Genomic DNA, 15,064 nt, shown 5'->3' with positions numbered 1-15,064 from the left:
ATGTGGTCAATTATAGAGTATCGCCACTTGATGCAGGCCTCATTCTAAACGATGTTAAGCATGAGGAATCCGAAGGCGGGACGAAGCCGTAGTTTCGTAAACCCGCATATTTGTTCCATTGTTCTAACACCTGTTGTGAAATCAAAAGACGCATTGCGCTTTTTTTTCCCTGCGCATGCGTATTTCTTGCATGGAGACGGAACTTTGTAAAATGTCGGCCGAAAGTGTTCCTCGCGTCGAAAATTTTCTTACCAAAATTGTGAGCTTGAAACGACTCTGCTTTAGATATTTGGTGAGTATAATGATGGTTTTTCATTAAAGATTATTGCTGAGCTACTGAAGTTAACTTTTGAGTGTTTGGAGTTCAGAATTTTAAACGAAACGAATCGAAACATTGACAAAAACATACCCCGTGTGTTTGGCATGTGGTTTTCAGCGCATGACGCCTCCATAATACTTTTGTGTGAGTTAAACCCCGCTAACCTATACTCTAATGTTACTGGAAATTGCTCTTTGTTTATTCTTCCTTATTGAGGGATAAGTCGGAACATATATCAATGCAAATTTCGTCAAGTTTCCCGCGGAAGAGTGGAATATGAAGGTTTTAAACGTTATGATATACCATCTTCACTTGACCCAAACGTACGATGTTTGAACGATATCGATATGTACGTCTTTTCCAGGCGAGTAAACAACAAGCTTTGTAAAGAATGTGCTCCACTTGTTTGAACACACACATATTAAAGTAGGCCTATTGAGAACGACTGTCAAATTCTTTTTATTGTTACGATTATTTTGCTATTGTTGCCATTAAACCTTTGCAATGGCTATGGCCTCCGAGGCATGGCCTATATACGAGGTATTAGTGAAACACGTTAGTCTCACCATGTTTACAACACATTAAGCTGCCAAGAACTAGCTTAATAGGTGTCGGAGTTGTGAGTTGACCATTAGTTTTCTGCTTTGTTTTGGTGTACTGTTACACAGGAAAGTTGAGCTTTGCTGCAGACATGCCCACGGTTGTGATGCTCGCAGTGGACTGTCTAGACAGTTGGAAAGGACCTACACGATTAACTAAGCGTTGAGAAAAGCCCAGCACACATCTAATCGTGGATATTTATGGATGGAGTACAACTAGACTGGACGTGGAATTGTATGAATTTATCATCCCTGAGCCTGACTTCTCCAACCCGTCGTATTTAATTTTCGGGTTGTAAAGCCTTTGACTGTGAAACCCAACAGATGCATCGACAGAGGGAGCCGTGACAAAACGAGAACTGTCCTCAGGAAATACTTTGTATGCCAACTGATTAATGACATCATTACGTGTAGTGTGATTGAACTTTCTGAGGTGGTAATGTCCAAGCCGTGTTGAACTACGAGGATCAGATTTTGGAGGTAAGATATCGTTTCCCTCGTTTTCCATGGATAATTTAAGTTGTGTACTTTTTTCTGGCAAAATAGTCAAATTAGGGCAGAGCTCGTGATTTTTTCCTTCACATTTGAGGTAGTTTGTTTCATTCTGTCAAAACATTTTGGAGCGGCACCTAATGTATTTAAATAACGGTGTTTCATCAAATTTACTAACATTCCTTCATTTTGTCAGGCTAATTTTCCGTAAAATATTAAGTTTCTGTGGCTTACTTCGCCAAAAAGATTAACTTTAAATTGGGATAGGCCCCTATAGAAAATAAATCGCAGTCTGAAACATAATGTGCATGTGTTACAGTTTCAATTTTGGGGGAAACAAATTTCGAAACAATATAAGCATTGCGGATAAATATCAGTATATAATACTGTATCTTTCAATAGGGACATTTTGTGTTTCACTTTTGTTACCGTTGAGGGGTGATTGTGCACGGATACCTTAATTTTGAATGAAGGATGCCTCGCCCATGTGGCTGTTACTTTTGCGCAGGGCGCCCTCACACGATAGTAGAGTGAAGAGCACATTACAGCAGCACTGGTTAACAAACCAATCATTGTCAAGTGTTACACAGATTACTTAAAATGGAATCGTATAAAAGTTAGACCGACAGATGATATAGATGAAAGTGATCAACTAGAGTAAACTAACAAAAGATAAGTTTGCACAGTGTCATTTTGTCTTTTGGCGAAACCATCTCCCTGTATAAACAGATGTATTTAATTTGTGATCGTCAGAAAATGAGAGAGGGCAAATATTTACCGCGTGTGCTACACGATTCGAGGTCGATTGCCAGTAATTGGATGGCTCGACATCGGAACCATTTCAATCTCGAGTTGGCATCGGTGCGAAGGGATTGGGGATACAGACAGTATTGGTTACTCATCCACGAAATGAACACAAGCGCGACCCGGATAAAATTGCACATCAATATTCAAACACCGTGCATGCTGCATTAATTCCCCCCTTTGCTTCTTCTGGCAATTAATCAACAGAAAGCCTTGGATGTTGGCCTTGTCAGAGATAGATTTTAACTGTTTCAACAAGCAATTAAACGTAAAAGTAACTAAATAAAATTACAACTCCAATTTGAGACAGCAATTTTCACAGGTATAACTCGAGGTCACACTTGGGTCAAGAGGAGCAGGGTTCTTTTTTTTTCTGGTCATGCAACGAAGCGTGTCGTGCACTATTATATACCGATGCCGCTGTTTTTACCGTGCATTGCTCTCTACAGAGTGGAGAATGATGGATCACACAATTAAAGATTTTCAGGAAGAAACCGCTCCTTAAGGCATAATGATTTGTCGTTAACTATGGATGGAAGTGCTGTTGAAATTACTCTCGCTAGATAATGGCAAATCCATTATTTTTTTATCACCCCAAGTAGGGTGCTCAAAGTGCCTGTCTCTTCAAGATTATGTAAATTGTCAACTATAAAAATTGAGATAACGCAACGGATTTTCATAAACTTTTCATATACCTATCCCTTAAAAACTCCTAGAAAGTCTTAAAGGAACATATCTAATTGGCTTATTTCTCGCGAGAGTTAGATTTCTCGCTCAGATCTTATTGGAAATCGAGAGCTAATTATTAACAGAACAAGTGATCTTCAAACCTGATGCAGACGTGAAGTGTATGGATGTGGATGATGTTCAAACTGTGCCGCACTCATCACATGCGTGTAGTAGTTAGTAAATGGGTGTAGTAGTTAGCCATCAATCATTCCTAGCATGTTGGGGCTGGGGCTTATGGCTATGAATAATACACCATTATGACATCTCGGGTAACTCAACCGTAAAGCCATATCGTCCGCGGGCAGAGAGAGAACGGAAATGCACGTTCAGTCCATACAGGTGGACAAACAAAAAGCTTGCATGAAAGCATTGCCCTGACAAACCTGTTGAAATGGTCAAAACTTAAATTCGTGGAAACGGCTTTTGTTGAATGATGCCCCGTCAATCAACCTCCATTTTGTCAAATCAGTTTTACTGATACATTACCTAATAAACAACTACAACAAAATGTATCAGCTAATAATATAATTATCATCCTGAAGTGAATGGTAATTTAATGAGAATAATAAAGCACAAAAGTCAATGCTGGACGTAGCATATCAATCGTTGTAACAAAAATCCCAAGATTCATGTTTACTGTTTTATTCCATCAAAAGCAACCCCCCCCCCAAAAAGAATGATAATCTGGTAATTTAATGATACAATTCAAAATGTGAACGAGAAATAATTGTCAAACAGCGGAAGCTTCATTGTGTAGTCTTTTGTTTGAAAGAAAGTACGTTTTCTTTTCAAATAGGTTGTAGAACTACAGAGTAGTGTTGGAAGTGTCTGGACATTTTCAATGCACATGCCGAGTTTCAGTATCCATCCATCGGGATGAAATATGGGTCATTACTGTAACGGACCGTCGCATATTGTCATTACCATACCAGCGAAGAACGGGCCATTAAGCTCTCGACATGAATCACAAAGCATTGGCGCTGAAATGTTGACCCACCTAGAAAGGTAAAACGACATACCTTGAACTCGATACGAAGCGAGGCGTTTCCAATAGGTGCAGTGAAAAAGTTAATGTGCCGTAGGCAGCATGCAGGTAGCAGGAAATCACTGAGAGATAATATTTCATCTTTGGAAGTAAGAAATTTTCTTCTGCTCCTTGCAAACTGAACTCTTTTTAGATATTTGTAGAGCTAGCCTAAATATTTGTTAGCCCACAAGAACGTCTTTTAATATGAGTAAAGTTTGGTACACGTTTTAGACTGATTTTTGTGTCACGGTGATATGGAATGTAGGTTGAGAATATGCGAGATACAAAGAACGGTGAAATGAAGTCATCAAGTTTTCTCCTAAAGATTTTATTTTAACGAACGTGGTAAAAGACTATTTTGGGGTGTCTGTAACCCTTTCAAAAGGGTTCTTAGTTCTTACCATGGGTTGCTTTTGCTTTATATATACACCCTTTTTTCGACTGAACATTGTGTCACGGATGTGAAATTTACAAAATAGGCCGGGTCGGGGAATCTGAAACCAGACTTTTAAACATTTAGGTGAAGGAACAGTTTATCAGCGGAGAATCGATAGTAATAAAGTTTATGCCGCTCTTGCCAGGATGGGGGACCGTTTATTTCACCGAGATCTAAATTCTTGGGGTAAAATGGAAAAAGGTGTCGCCCATCAGCATCAAAATCAATCAGCTTTTAATGAAAAGGTCAGATGCAAAATCTATAGATAGGTTGCGTGCTGACCGAAGGAAAGTTCGGACAATTGATTTTTACACATTGCCCAGGTTTTGTCGCCAATCGCAGAGTACAAAATTGCAGATGGTGTTTCTAGCTGTCGGCAAGGCTTGGTATAACCATATTTATATTGTTTAAGATGCATCATAGTAATGTTGATTGGTATACCCTTAATTTTATCATTCGTGGAAGGTACGATATAGGTTACGCGTTGAAATCAATTTTGTACTACAAGCCTTTTGTGTAGTAAAATTATTGCACGATGGAAAGTATGATGTAATATGCTGAATTCGAAAGTGAGTTGATAAGTTCCTTTTCCAAATATCAGCATAACGGTTGGAATCACAGAAAACGGTATAACAACTGTGATTTTAGGCTCCGCATTGTACAACTTTGGAGGAGTTTACGGATCGATATACACAGCGTGAAGTGACTAAATTCTTCTAAACTCTCCATTCTAACTTTTGAGAAAAAAACAGAGGTGTCTTAAATATCTGGTGTCCGATTGCAGCGTTACTATTGCTATCGGCTTGATCCATCAGAGAGACAAGTTTTCAATTTCTTCAGCACGTATCGAATCTCACAAGCCGCGGGTTTGGGTAGAATGCACCCTATGAAACGCTAGTATTTCCAGTATCAGCGGGGCATAAGCCGGTATGGGTATTTAGCTTGCAGGTGGCAATCCATTACTTATACCATGGACGTCTTAAGAAATGACGCCCAAGCGTATAATTGGTGAGGAAAATTATAAGCTTCAACCCTGAAAATAATCTTCTTGAAAATTGAGTGGAAAACCGGCGGTGTTTTCCTCAAGCATTTTGTTGAGTCCAGTACTTTTTTATTGATAAGGTTTTCGCGACGAATTTAAGATTCGTCTGTTTGACATGTTCATAACAAATAAGGCTTTTTATATGCAGGAGGCTTAACCAAACATTCACTACAATGTTAATTAAAAAAAAAAAGCTTTAAATCTGATCACTGTATTTGCAGAAATTCGTGTCTTTTCTTGTGAATCCGTAAATTTTGACTTCTGCCCAAAAGAGATAAACCATATTTCTGCTTGGATCACACACCACGCCTGATTTCGTCACGTTCCCGCAGAAAAAAAAACAAATTCATAAAGCTGTGATGAAACAACCAGGAAAAAAGTATTTTGAAATTATAACAAAAAATTGCCAACGATTGCATTAAAGAACAGGTGGGTATTGCGCACTTGCTTTCAAAAAGTAATTTCCAATTTATATGCGTGAGAAATATCGATGCGGCTAGACAATCCAATACACATAGCCAGTTCACTTCTGTGATATAAAATACAGTCATGAAAAAAATGAAAGAGCCGAACTGAAAGCCTTTTACTTGCGCAGTCAAATGCTTTCCATGATATGAGTTGACCTTGAACCGTAATTTTGCATGCTGCATCTGAAGTTTCATGAAATAACGATTTGTTTTATTGTTATACCGAAAGACCCCTTTGAAAAAGTAAATGTTATCAACTTGTTGAAACTGTATATTTATCTGTGTACTATGCCAACAAGACACCTGCTTCACAGCTGCAGCTTCATGCTTAGGCCAAAAAAACAGTTTTGTTTCCGGTATTACCAGACCGACCGTTAACAATGGCCGCACATAGAGTCGGCGAATATACTTTTTTGGGCATGAAAGTAAAATGAATAAATTTATTTTAAAAATTGAAAACCTCATGAAAATGTGTAAATGAACTCACATTGTCCGACGAAACACTTGCTCTAGCAATACGCAAGTCACACAATTGTACCCGTTTTTATCGGCAAGTTAGAAACAAAAATCATGTCTTCACAAAAACGCTTCTGAACAACTTTGTCATCAAAATGACTGTAACATTTCTAATGCTTACTTATCGCTATTTTCGGAAGGAAACCTTTTTTTTTTCCCCGACGCGATCCTGCAGCATGCAAGCTTCGCATTGGTGAAAGCACACATGCGTCATGCATGCAGCATTGTTAGACTGGTTCCCGCTGCGCGCTACAATGGCCGAAGCTAAGGACAGGAACCAGTGTATGGCCGACATAGCATAACATATCGAATCTGACATTGCAAAAATGCCAAACAAACATCGATGGAAAACGAATATTTCTGTGGCTCTGCGTGTCACATTCACAGAACGTAATCTCTAATCTCAGTGTATGTAATTTTTTCAATTTAATGTAATCATCTCGCTGTTTTTCCGCTCGTACTTGAAGCGATACAGCGTTTCGTGTTTCCGTGAAATTTCTACCGCAGCACGTGCTTCGTTGCCGTTACAGTATGCATGCACGCTGATAATGAGCAACAAGGACGGTGTTGTCCATCGGCCGTTGTGACTAACGTTAAGAATCATTTTGGTCAGGACGAATTAAATTATCCATTATTCTTAAGAATCATCAACCTCAAATATGTTTCTATATTAATAAAGCAAATTTTTGTGTGTCAGTGTCGATTTCGTAGCGCAAATGAAATAAGTCAGGAAGTTCCTCCATGGTGAAACGGAGACGGGCACTATAGGTGGTTCCTCTCGACATCAGAACGTGTAGGAGCATTTTAGAGATTTACGTACGCATTTTAGGCCAAAAAAAGCTTCCGGTTTCTGGTATGCGCGCGCGTCGCTATAATAGCCATGCGCGTCGGCAAAATTTAAAAAGTTGTTTTTTGAATGTCTCAACTATTAAACCGCCAAACTCATTGGTTTGACTGGAATCCTGCTGCTGCATAATCTTAACGTGTTTTTAGATTGGGTTACGATCGCGTATAAGCTTTATGTGGCCTCTCTGGACTCCAATATATTTTGCACTAAATTTAGTCGGGCACCATTTGCAGACCGTGTTGTAATTTTTTAATTGTGCGTCTGGAAGCCAGACTGTGGGAGCGATGGTCGTGTACAATGGAACCTGTAATCGCTTTTAATTAGCGCAATATGTAAAAGGGAGCAGACTAAAGACCAGCGTGGCAGCTCAAGCACGATGTCGATGTCGCTGCATGGTCTAACGTTACTACCGTTTTCTCTGATTGTTGTTTTGACTATCCAAATTTCCCGAAGAATGTTCGTGTCGGTCGAAATCGTAAGTGGGTGCAGAATTTTCAATCCTTATGGCCTTACTGAGGTCATCTCAAGCTCCACCCTGAAGGATATTTTTGAAAGTTTTAAGGGGATGGAAGCGTCATCTGCAACATCAGCCGACATTTGAAGGGGAAAAAAGTAGGGGGGGGGGAATAACCGCGTCGCGGCCTTATAGCCACTTGCTCCCGCTAATTTCGAGCCCTGATGCAAGTATAAGAAGTTGTTTTAGTATGGATGTGGAGGTTGTTGACTTGATTTATTTGAATATATTAAGTTGTATTAGGCTTACTTCAATCAGTGAATTCCGTGTAATTAAACCATCTGTAGAACTATTTTTTTACGGAGAGATGTAAATTGGAAGCTATCATCGCGTAACATGACACGTACCGACACCGCACTTTATCTTCCGCAACGTAACACGCCGAGCAGACACAGAAGGAATTTCTGGATGAATGAAAGGATGGACGCCATCCATCATTAAGTCACCATCATGTTTTGTCATCACCGATATGCTTGAAATGGCGTCTGTTAATTTGTGAGAGAGTTTTATGGTCACGGACATTCAGAGATCGAAGACGGAGCATTGAAATGCCTTTTTTGATTTGGCAATGCATAAGTGAACACGGAATTGTGCAATTCCAATTGTATCATTTTATGTTCCATGACATAATTCGAACTGACATTAAGGTTATTCTAATCGCCTGATAAGAATTCGGTTATCACAATAATATAAATCAGTTGTGTATTGCTTGGAAAGTAATCAAAAACTCGGGATGGATTCACTCCATTATACATATTTAGATGTTATGTTAATAATTTTCAAACGTTTATGTTCTCTTATACGTAAGAGAAAGCAGTTCGACGAGCGGTACATCTTAAGTTGAAATATGAGAGGGTTCGGAAAAAGTTACGAGCAACAGATGTAAAAAAAAAAGAGGTCTTCGATGTAAACCATTATCACACCAACGAAGTGAATGGTCTCTTTTGTCTCGTTACTTCATTGAAGGCTACTTCCACCTGAGCAAAGACACACGATATGAACAGTTAAACCCTGGCGTTGTTATAAATGTATACACAAGCCAAATGAGTAATTTCAGATGTTTATCATCGCCTTCAATTTTTTTGCGCACCTGTCGGTTTGTCGGTTTTCGTTTGATTCGGTTAAACAATCTCGCGTCGAATGTAAACAACACTCGTACAACCGGAGAAGGTATTGGAGGTAATTAATGGGTCACCAAACGACGCGAGCAGGTCACATAATTTAGTTCTCACTTATTTAGTATCATATTTTACTTGTAGGATCCCGTTTCATGATAGCCGATATCATTCAATACAATTACGTTTTGTCATTAATAATGCATATGGACTGACAATTCGAAATTAAAAAGGTCGCTCCTTGTAATCAAAGGTAAACAGAACTACAGGCGCCAGTCTAGGAACTATAGACAGACGTACGTAAGGGGTCTGCCGGTATTTGGTGTCCGTATCGAATAGCAAACGTTGTCCGATGCGTCTTAAGCAATTATTTTAAGTGTTAGAAATTGAGAAGTCCGCTGGGGTCGTACGGTTGCATTTCATAACGACGATATAATCATCATAATAACCTTGGGAAATGGATATATGCATAATCATTTATGCGATGTCGACAGATAAATAATGTGCCATGTAAAGTGTAGGCGTATTGCTTGGTATAATAGCCACATGGAAAATGTTGCAGTTGTCATTTCAATAATGACGCATATAATGCGAATACATCTTCTTGTTGCTTTTGTTGACATCAGTATTTTCTCTGCTCAACTGCCAAAAAAGGGAGAAAAACTGCCCAGAAAATTATGGGGCCCAGTGCGCAGTTTCTGCATTATCTAACACAGGTGCTATACGGGGGTAGCGCTATGACTCGGTATAGATCGTGTGCACTGCGGCCGTCTTCGAGGTGAGTGCTTTAATCGTTAACAGTGATACGCATGGGTAGACCTCTCATTCATTGTTAATGATGTGTATCCATTCTCGCCGTGAAAACATGTAACATGATAATACTCACATGGAGTTTAGAAATCCTAATGTAAGGAATTACATTAGGTTGAGTTGAGTTTACTGCGAGTTTTCCTCACACATGCAGCCTGAATCTAGAGCTAATTTGTGAAGCTTGGGTGCCATCATATGATGCGTAAAATTTCATCCCGCCTTCTTCGCCACATGACACTGCTGGCTGGTTAAAAGCTTCAGCCTAGGGGTACGGGATGGTCCAGGGAACGGGGAATTATCGCGTCCGGGTCCCTGTGGCTGGCGGATCCTTTTACCATACGATTTCCACTTGTCAGTGTACGGAGGCTACACATACCATTCTACGGCACATGAGAACATTAACACGGTGACAGATTGCACCACTAATCTAAGCTTAGGTTTTCAGAGGACAAAATCTTGCAATTTTAAAATCGTTAACTATCACAAACTGCTCTAGATCAGCTCCAGGCAATTTCCCCTCCAGAATCGTGACAATGAACATATCTGACGAGCAGTTAGATCTCCCTTGAACACACACACAGATCCATGTATAATATATAATATAAGGCTCAACGAAATAGTTTTCTGATTGTGCGTTAGAATAGCTATATATAATGTGACAGGCATAAAGATTTGAACAAAAAATTAATAGTGCAACTGTATCAATCATTTATTCTTTGTTGTTAGCTTATGATTAAATGTGTATTTTAAGTGCAACTCCCGTCCGTAACTTGCCCTTTTGCGTCTGTCGCACTATCGAGTTGCATTTTATGACATGTTAAATATGTCGCAATACTCACAATTCAAATTAAGTTGAATTTATTGACTTTATCTTTCGGTTCGTTTATTTGTTTGAGATTTTTTCTATTGTTTCATCCAAAAACCGCGCACTTTATGAGTTCACTGTGCACTGGCTGTCAATTCGATCATTCTATTCTATCCGACGCTAGATAATTTAATAGACGGTCGTGCGCGGTTACTTAAATCAAGTTCACCCTCGATCTCGATAATTCGTAACTCACCTATAATGACTTTTCAGTATATTTAAATGAAAAGCCTCGGGCTAAATGACCCAAATCATCATAAACCTGACATTTTAAAAGTAATTCCAAGCCTATGCAAAATACACACATCTTAGTTTTTGTTCATTGTTAGATTATCAGATAAGCAATACTTGCCTTTTCACGCTTCGACAATTTTATCTCAATTGTCAGGAACATATGTGAAGTTTTGTAATAGTTGCATAACGTGCTTATCAAAATCACTCGTAGTTTTTGCACTGTGAATTGACATCCAAATTTAAACCCGTCTTTTGTATTGCGCTTATCATTTGTATGATGCCTTGATAGGATTGCATGGGATGAGATTGCAATGCCTGGTTGTATAGTGGATGCCAGAATAGAACACAGGATCCTGCCATTGCAATGCCTCTATCCGTAATTTGGAGTTTCATTACGTCCCTTCCTATATAACGTGACTGCTTCGAGGCACATTATCACCATCTATCATGCCCGATGGAACTTATACAAGTTCAGTCCCGTATCTTGTCTTCTTCTTTCGAATGTTTTTTTTCTCTCTATCATGCAATGGTCTCAGAAAGGACTTGAGATGGTGCTGTGTGCATGTTTAACAGCATCAGAGAACAAGTATCGCATCGTGTACATTATGCCTTCGGGATTTTGTTTTCGTTGTGTCGACAAAATGTTAGGTATCGACACAATTAGGTATCTCGTTTTGTTTTCCCATTTTGACCGTTTCATTTTGTCTTAAAATTGCACACTGAGAAATTTGTATGGCTTTATCTTAGTGAAAATCTCAAGGCAATCTTCACAATTCATATAATTTGATATTTTTTGTCAATATACAAATATAACATGGTTTGAGAGTGGACAGTCGATATTCGCTCCCATAGGTATTGAAAGTTGACAAACTAGTTCCCGAGGCGAAATAAACCATGTTATATTTGTTGTACTATGCCTCATACATATGCAGCGCCGATATGTTTGTTTTTTCCGTTGCAGTATGCACCTCAAAAACGTTTTTTTGAAAAACTTGTCCAGTTCACCACTAGAATCGTATTGCTCAAATTCACTATATAGTTCAGTACGTTTACAATGCAGTGCAGCTGTAAATACAGTGTGTACAACATTCTTTTGTACAGGATGCATCTCTTTTGTCCATAAATATTCTCTAGTTTGGCATCATTGAGCTCGGGAAATAACGTGCCGTGCAACCATCTCTTCGTAAGTGTGTAGCTCGTTTGGGCGATGTTCGCGCGTGCGTACTACACCCGTGCGACAGTTCCACGATTGCTTTGTAAAGCGCATGCGTAGTAGACTGCCGCACCGGTAACCCGTGCGACAATCTAGTACGCATGCGTATTTACCCTGTGCGTGAATTGACCAGTGAGAGTTCGGCTCTCGATCATGAATATGTATGAGGTATAGTAATAGGGATTGTTATTCAAGTTCAAATAAGAACACAGCAAATAATTGGCGTGTATTGCATCGGCGAAGAAGTAAGTTAAATTTTGCATTGAAAGATTTTTATGAACACGCCCGATTGTTTTTTTCGTTTTCTCCAGGTCTATCAATACAAAAAAGTTAGCAGGCTCTATAATAAAAGGTATTAATCATGCCATAAAAATTAAATTATTAGATTTTCCTTTTTCAATTTCAAAGATGTTATTTTACCTCGTTATTTTTTGCCAAAAAAATAATAGAACATGAGGGATGATGCTTTTATATACTGCACTTACCCTTTAATCAAAAATAGGAAGCCATCCCATCCATAACAAGACATTTCATGTCTCGATTCGTCTTTTATCATTTCCGTTTTCCATTGCAAATCTGATGCTGTCGATCGGCACGACCTTTATGAGAAACGAAAACAGTTTGTTTACCATAAACAATACTGCTACAATATTATTAGTTTATGCGCTCGAAGGTGCAATTTACTCAAGTAGCTAAAGCATGGTATACGTTTATCCGGCGCTCCATTCCGCAATGTGCCAACATCTTTATTTTGATAACTGATTTGGTTTATTATCAAAACGCACATCGCCAAGGACACAACGGGTTTTCATCGATCATTTAACACGCGTACTGTACAATGACCGTTTAGAAAGGGATCGAGGAGGGGAGAAGCCTCTTTATAGGTCTATACCAAAAAAAGAAATCTCAGTTATTGGGAGTCGTCGTTTATTCGGTAGCAGTTTCTTAATTGCAATTATCTTGGATATAATATCTCAATGTGATTTGGCTATTGCTTTCGGTAACTTAACAAATACAGTTGAATCTTCTTATGGCACAAGGTTTTTGTTTTCAGTAAATTGTTGGTTTATACAGTGTCCTGATCCTTGATACGGTCGTAAAGGAGTACATTTATTTCCCAAAGCAAGTTTGTATAATGCAGTTTTTCTTGGTACTTGTGGAGTTCATATAAGTTATTTTGCTGTTGATGTTGCAATAACTAATAATAATGTTTGTGCTTACTCTGCTGCTGATACTTGCCTTGCATCTGCAAGTAAATGGTAGTATAGTACATGGTGCTGCAACTGCTGCTACTTGCTGTTTCAAGTTTGTTGCTATTGTTTTTGACATTTTTTTGACACTGGTCAAATGTTGTGTTCTTCGTGTATTACTATGCACGACAATATTTACCAACAACAAATCGTGCGTTTTATAAACAGTAATTAATGAATTCACTGACCGTCATTTTCTCTATAGTATACATTTGCAATTGATAACTAGGAAAGTAAGACACTCAGAGTAGGCCCTACTGTCGTTAAAATACCTGTTTCAAACATAATCAGTCACTCTTTTGTTTTGAAATATGAATTCACTTTATAGACATACATTAGGTCTAGTTGTTACTTAACCGACCAGCTGCCTCTTTCTCGTGTTCAAGTACTGGAAAAACCTCGAAAGCTAAACAAAACAAAAGGTTATCAAGTATTGATATCTGTACTGATTGTCTGCACTGTGCGTTATTAAAATAGAAAACTACACCCCAAATGGAATCTACAAAAGAGTTTTAGAAACTGTTCATTTAGAGTTTACTTAACTTTATCAATTCAAAGTGAAGCAAACATCGGTACACCTGTTTTGATTTCCGATCCGTTTGGAATATATCTAAGGCGGGGGTGACTAAGACACACGAAATCCCCAACTCACGACACCATGGAGACATATTTAGTAATGATTTCCAGAGCGCCATTCATTCTATTTCTTAATTTAAAACCCTGTGCTTTTGGCTTGGCATGCTCCGTCTCCAAATTCAATTTCAACTTTATGTACACATATCCCTTTAGCTTGCTACAAGGCATGTAGCACATAAAAGGTATCCATTTTAATTGCATACCAATATGTGTGCCCACGTTTAAAACGAGTGAAGAATGCGCAGCTGGCCTAAAATGGAAAGATTTTATTCCTTTTTTAAAATGTTGAAATCAGGTCAAAGGAAAAAGATATTTGATGTCAGCTGCGTTCTATAAGTGGCAGCTTTTGATCGATGTTAAACGGGTTGTATAGATTTCACAGAAAGTATCACCCTTGCGCAAAGTGCACTCCATAATAAAAAAAAAATCCCCTTTTCTATAGATGAGTGCCGCGGAGCGGACTGTACGAAAAGGAAGGGGAAATTGAAGAAGTGCCTTTAAAAAAAAATAAAACTTGCAATAAAAATGATTGTTTCTTTTACACCATTATTTGAGGATAATCGTTTTCTATTATTTTTCTTTTTATTTTATTTTACAATACTTTAACAGAAGCGGTTAGACTTACCATTTGAGCCGCGCAATGCCTTACACCTCCCGTAAAGGTAAACCACGGAGTCCGACATTCAATTCTCAACATGAAGAAGAAAACAGCCTTTGGCAACAAACTGATGTTTTTTTACGTATTCCCTTCAAACATTCCAGGTTTGCTGACCAACCTCACGTGAAACTGATTTCCTGTGCCAGAAATGTTCCATCAAATCATCCTCCCTGGATGAAGGAGAGCTCGATGCATGGTTATCGTCAAGTTTGGTAACTTCTGGCAAAAACATGACTGCAAAAAATGTGAGTACCTTTTCTCTATTTGAACTCGAAAGCATTACTACTTTTGCCCACGAATGTGCATGTAGCAAATTATTGGCATCCTCCCATTGGTAACGACCCGTTGTATTGAAGGTCGAGTCTATAACGTCAATATTTCAAATTATGTCAAATATATGTTTACATTCCTAATTCTGTCCAAACTGAAATCAATCGTAATATGAAGCGTTTATTAATTTGCTGAAGGACTTCACTGAAGTTAGTTTCGCA

The 15,064-nt window shown here is 38.6% G+C and overlaps 1 long non-coding RNA gene across 1 annotated transcript; it reads left to right on the top strand.

The window, feature by feature from the left end:
* Positions 1 to 191: 191 nt before the first annotated feature.
* On the top strand, positions 192 to 14,816 carry LOC119728757. Its single transcript, XR_005271140.1, has 3 exons — positions 192 to 292; positions 988 to 1,398; positions 14,678 to 14,816. It is a non-coding gene; the product is annotated as an uncharacterized LOC119728757 (long non-coding RNA).
* The last annotated feature ends 248 nt before the right edge of the window (positions 14,817 to 15,064 follow it).

The sequence above is a fragment of the Patiria miniata genome, unplaced genomic scaffold (genome assembly GCF_015706575.1).
Source record: "Patiria miniata isolate m_02_andy unplaced genomic scaffold, ASM1570657v1 HiC_scaffold_20, whole genome shotgun sequence".
Lineage (NCBI taxonomy): Eukaryota > Metazoa > Echinodermata > Asteroidea > Valvatida > Asterinidae > Patiria > Patiria miniata.
This window is presented reverse-complemented; position numbering and strand designations above follow the sequence as displayed.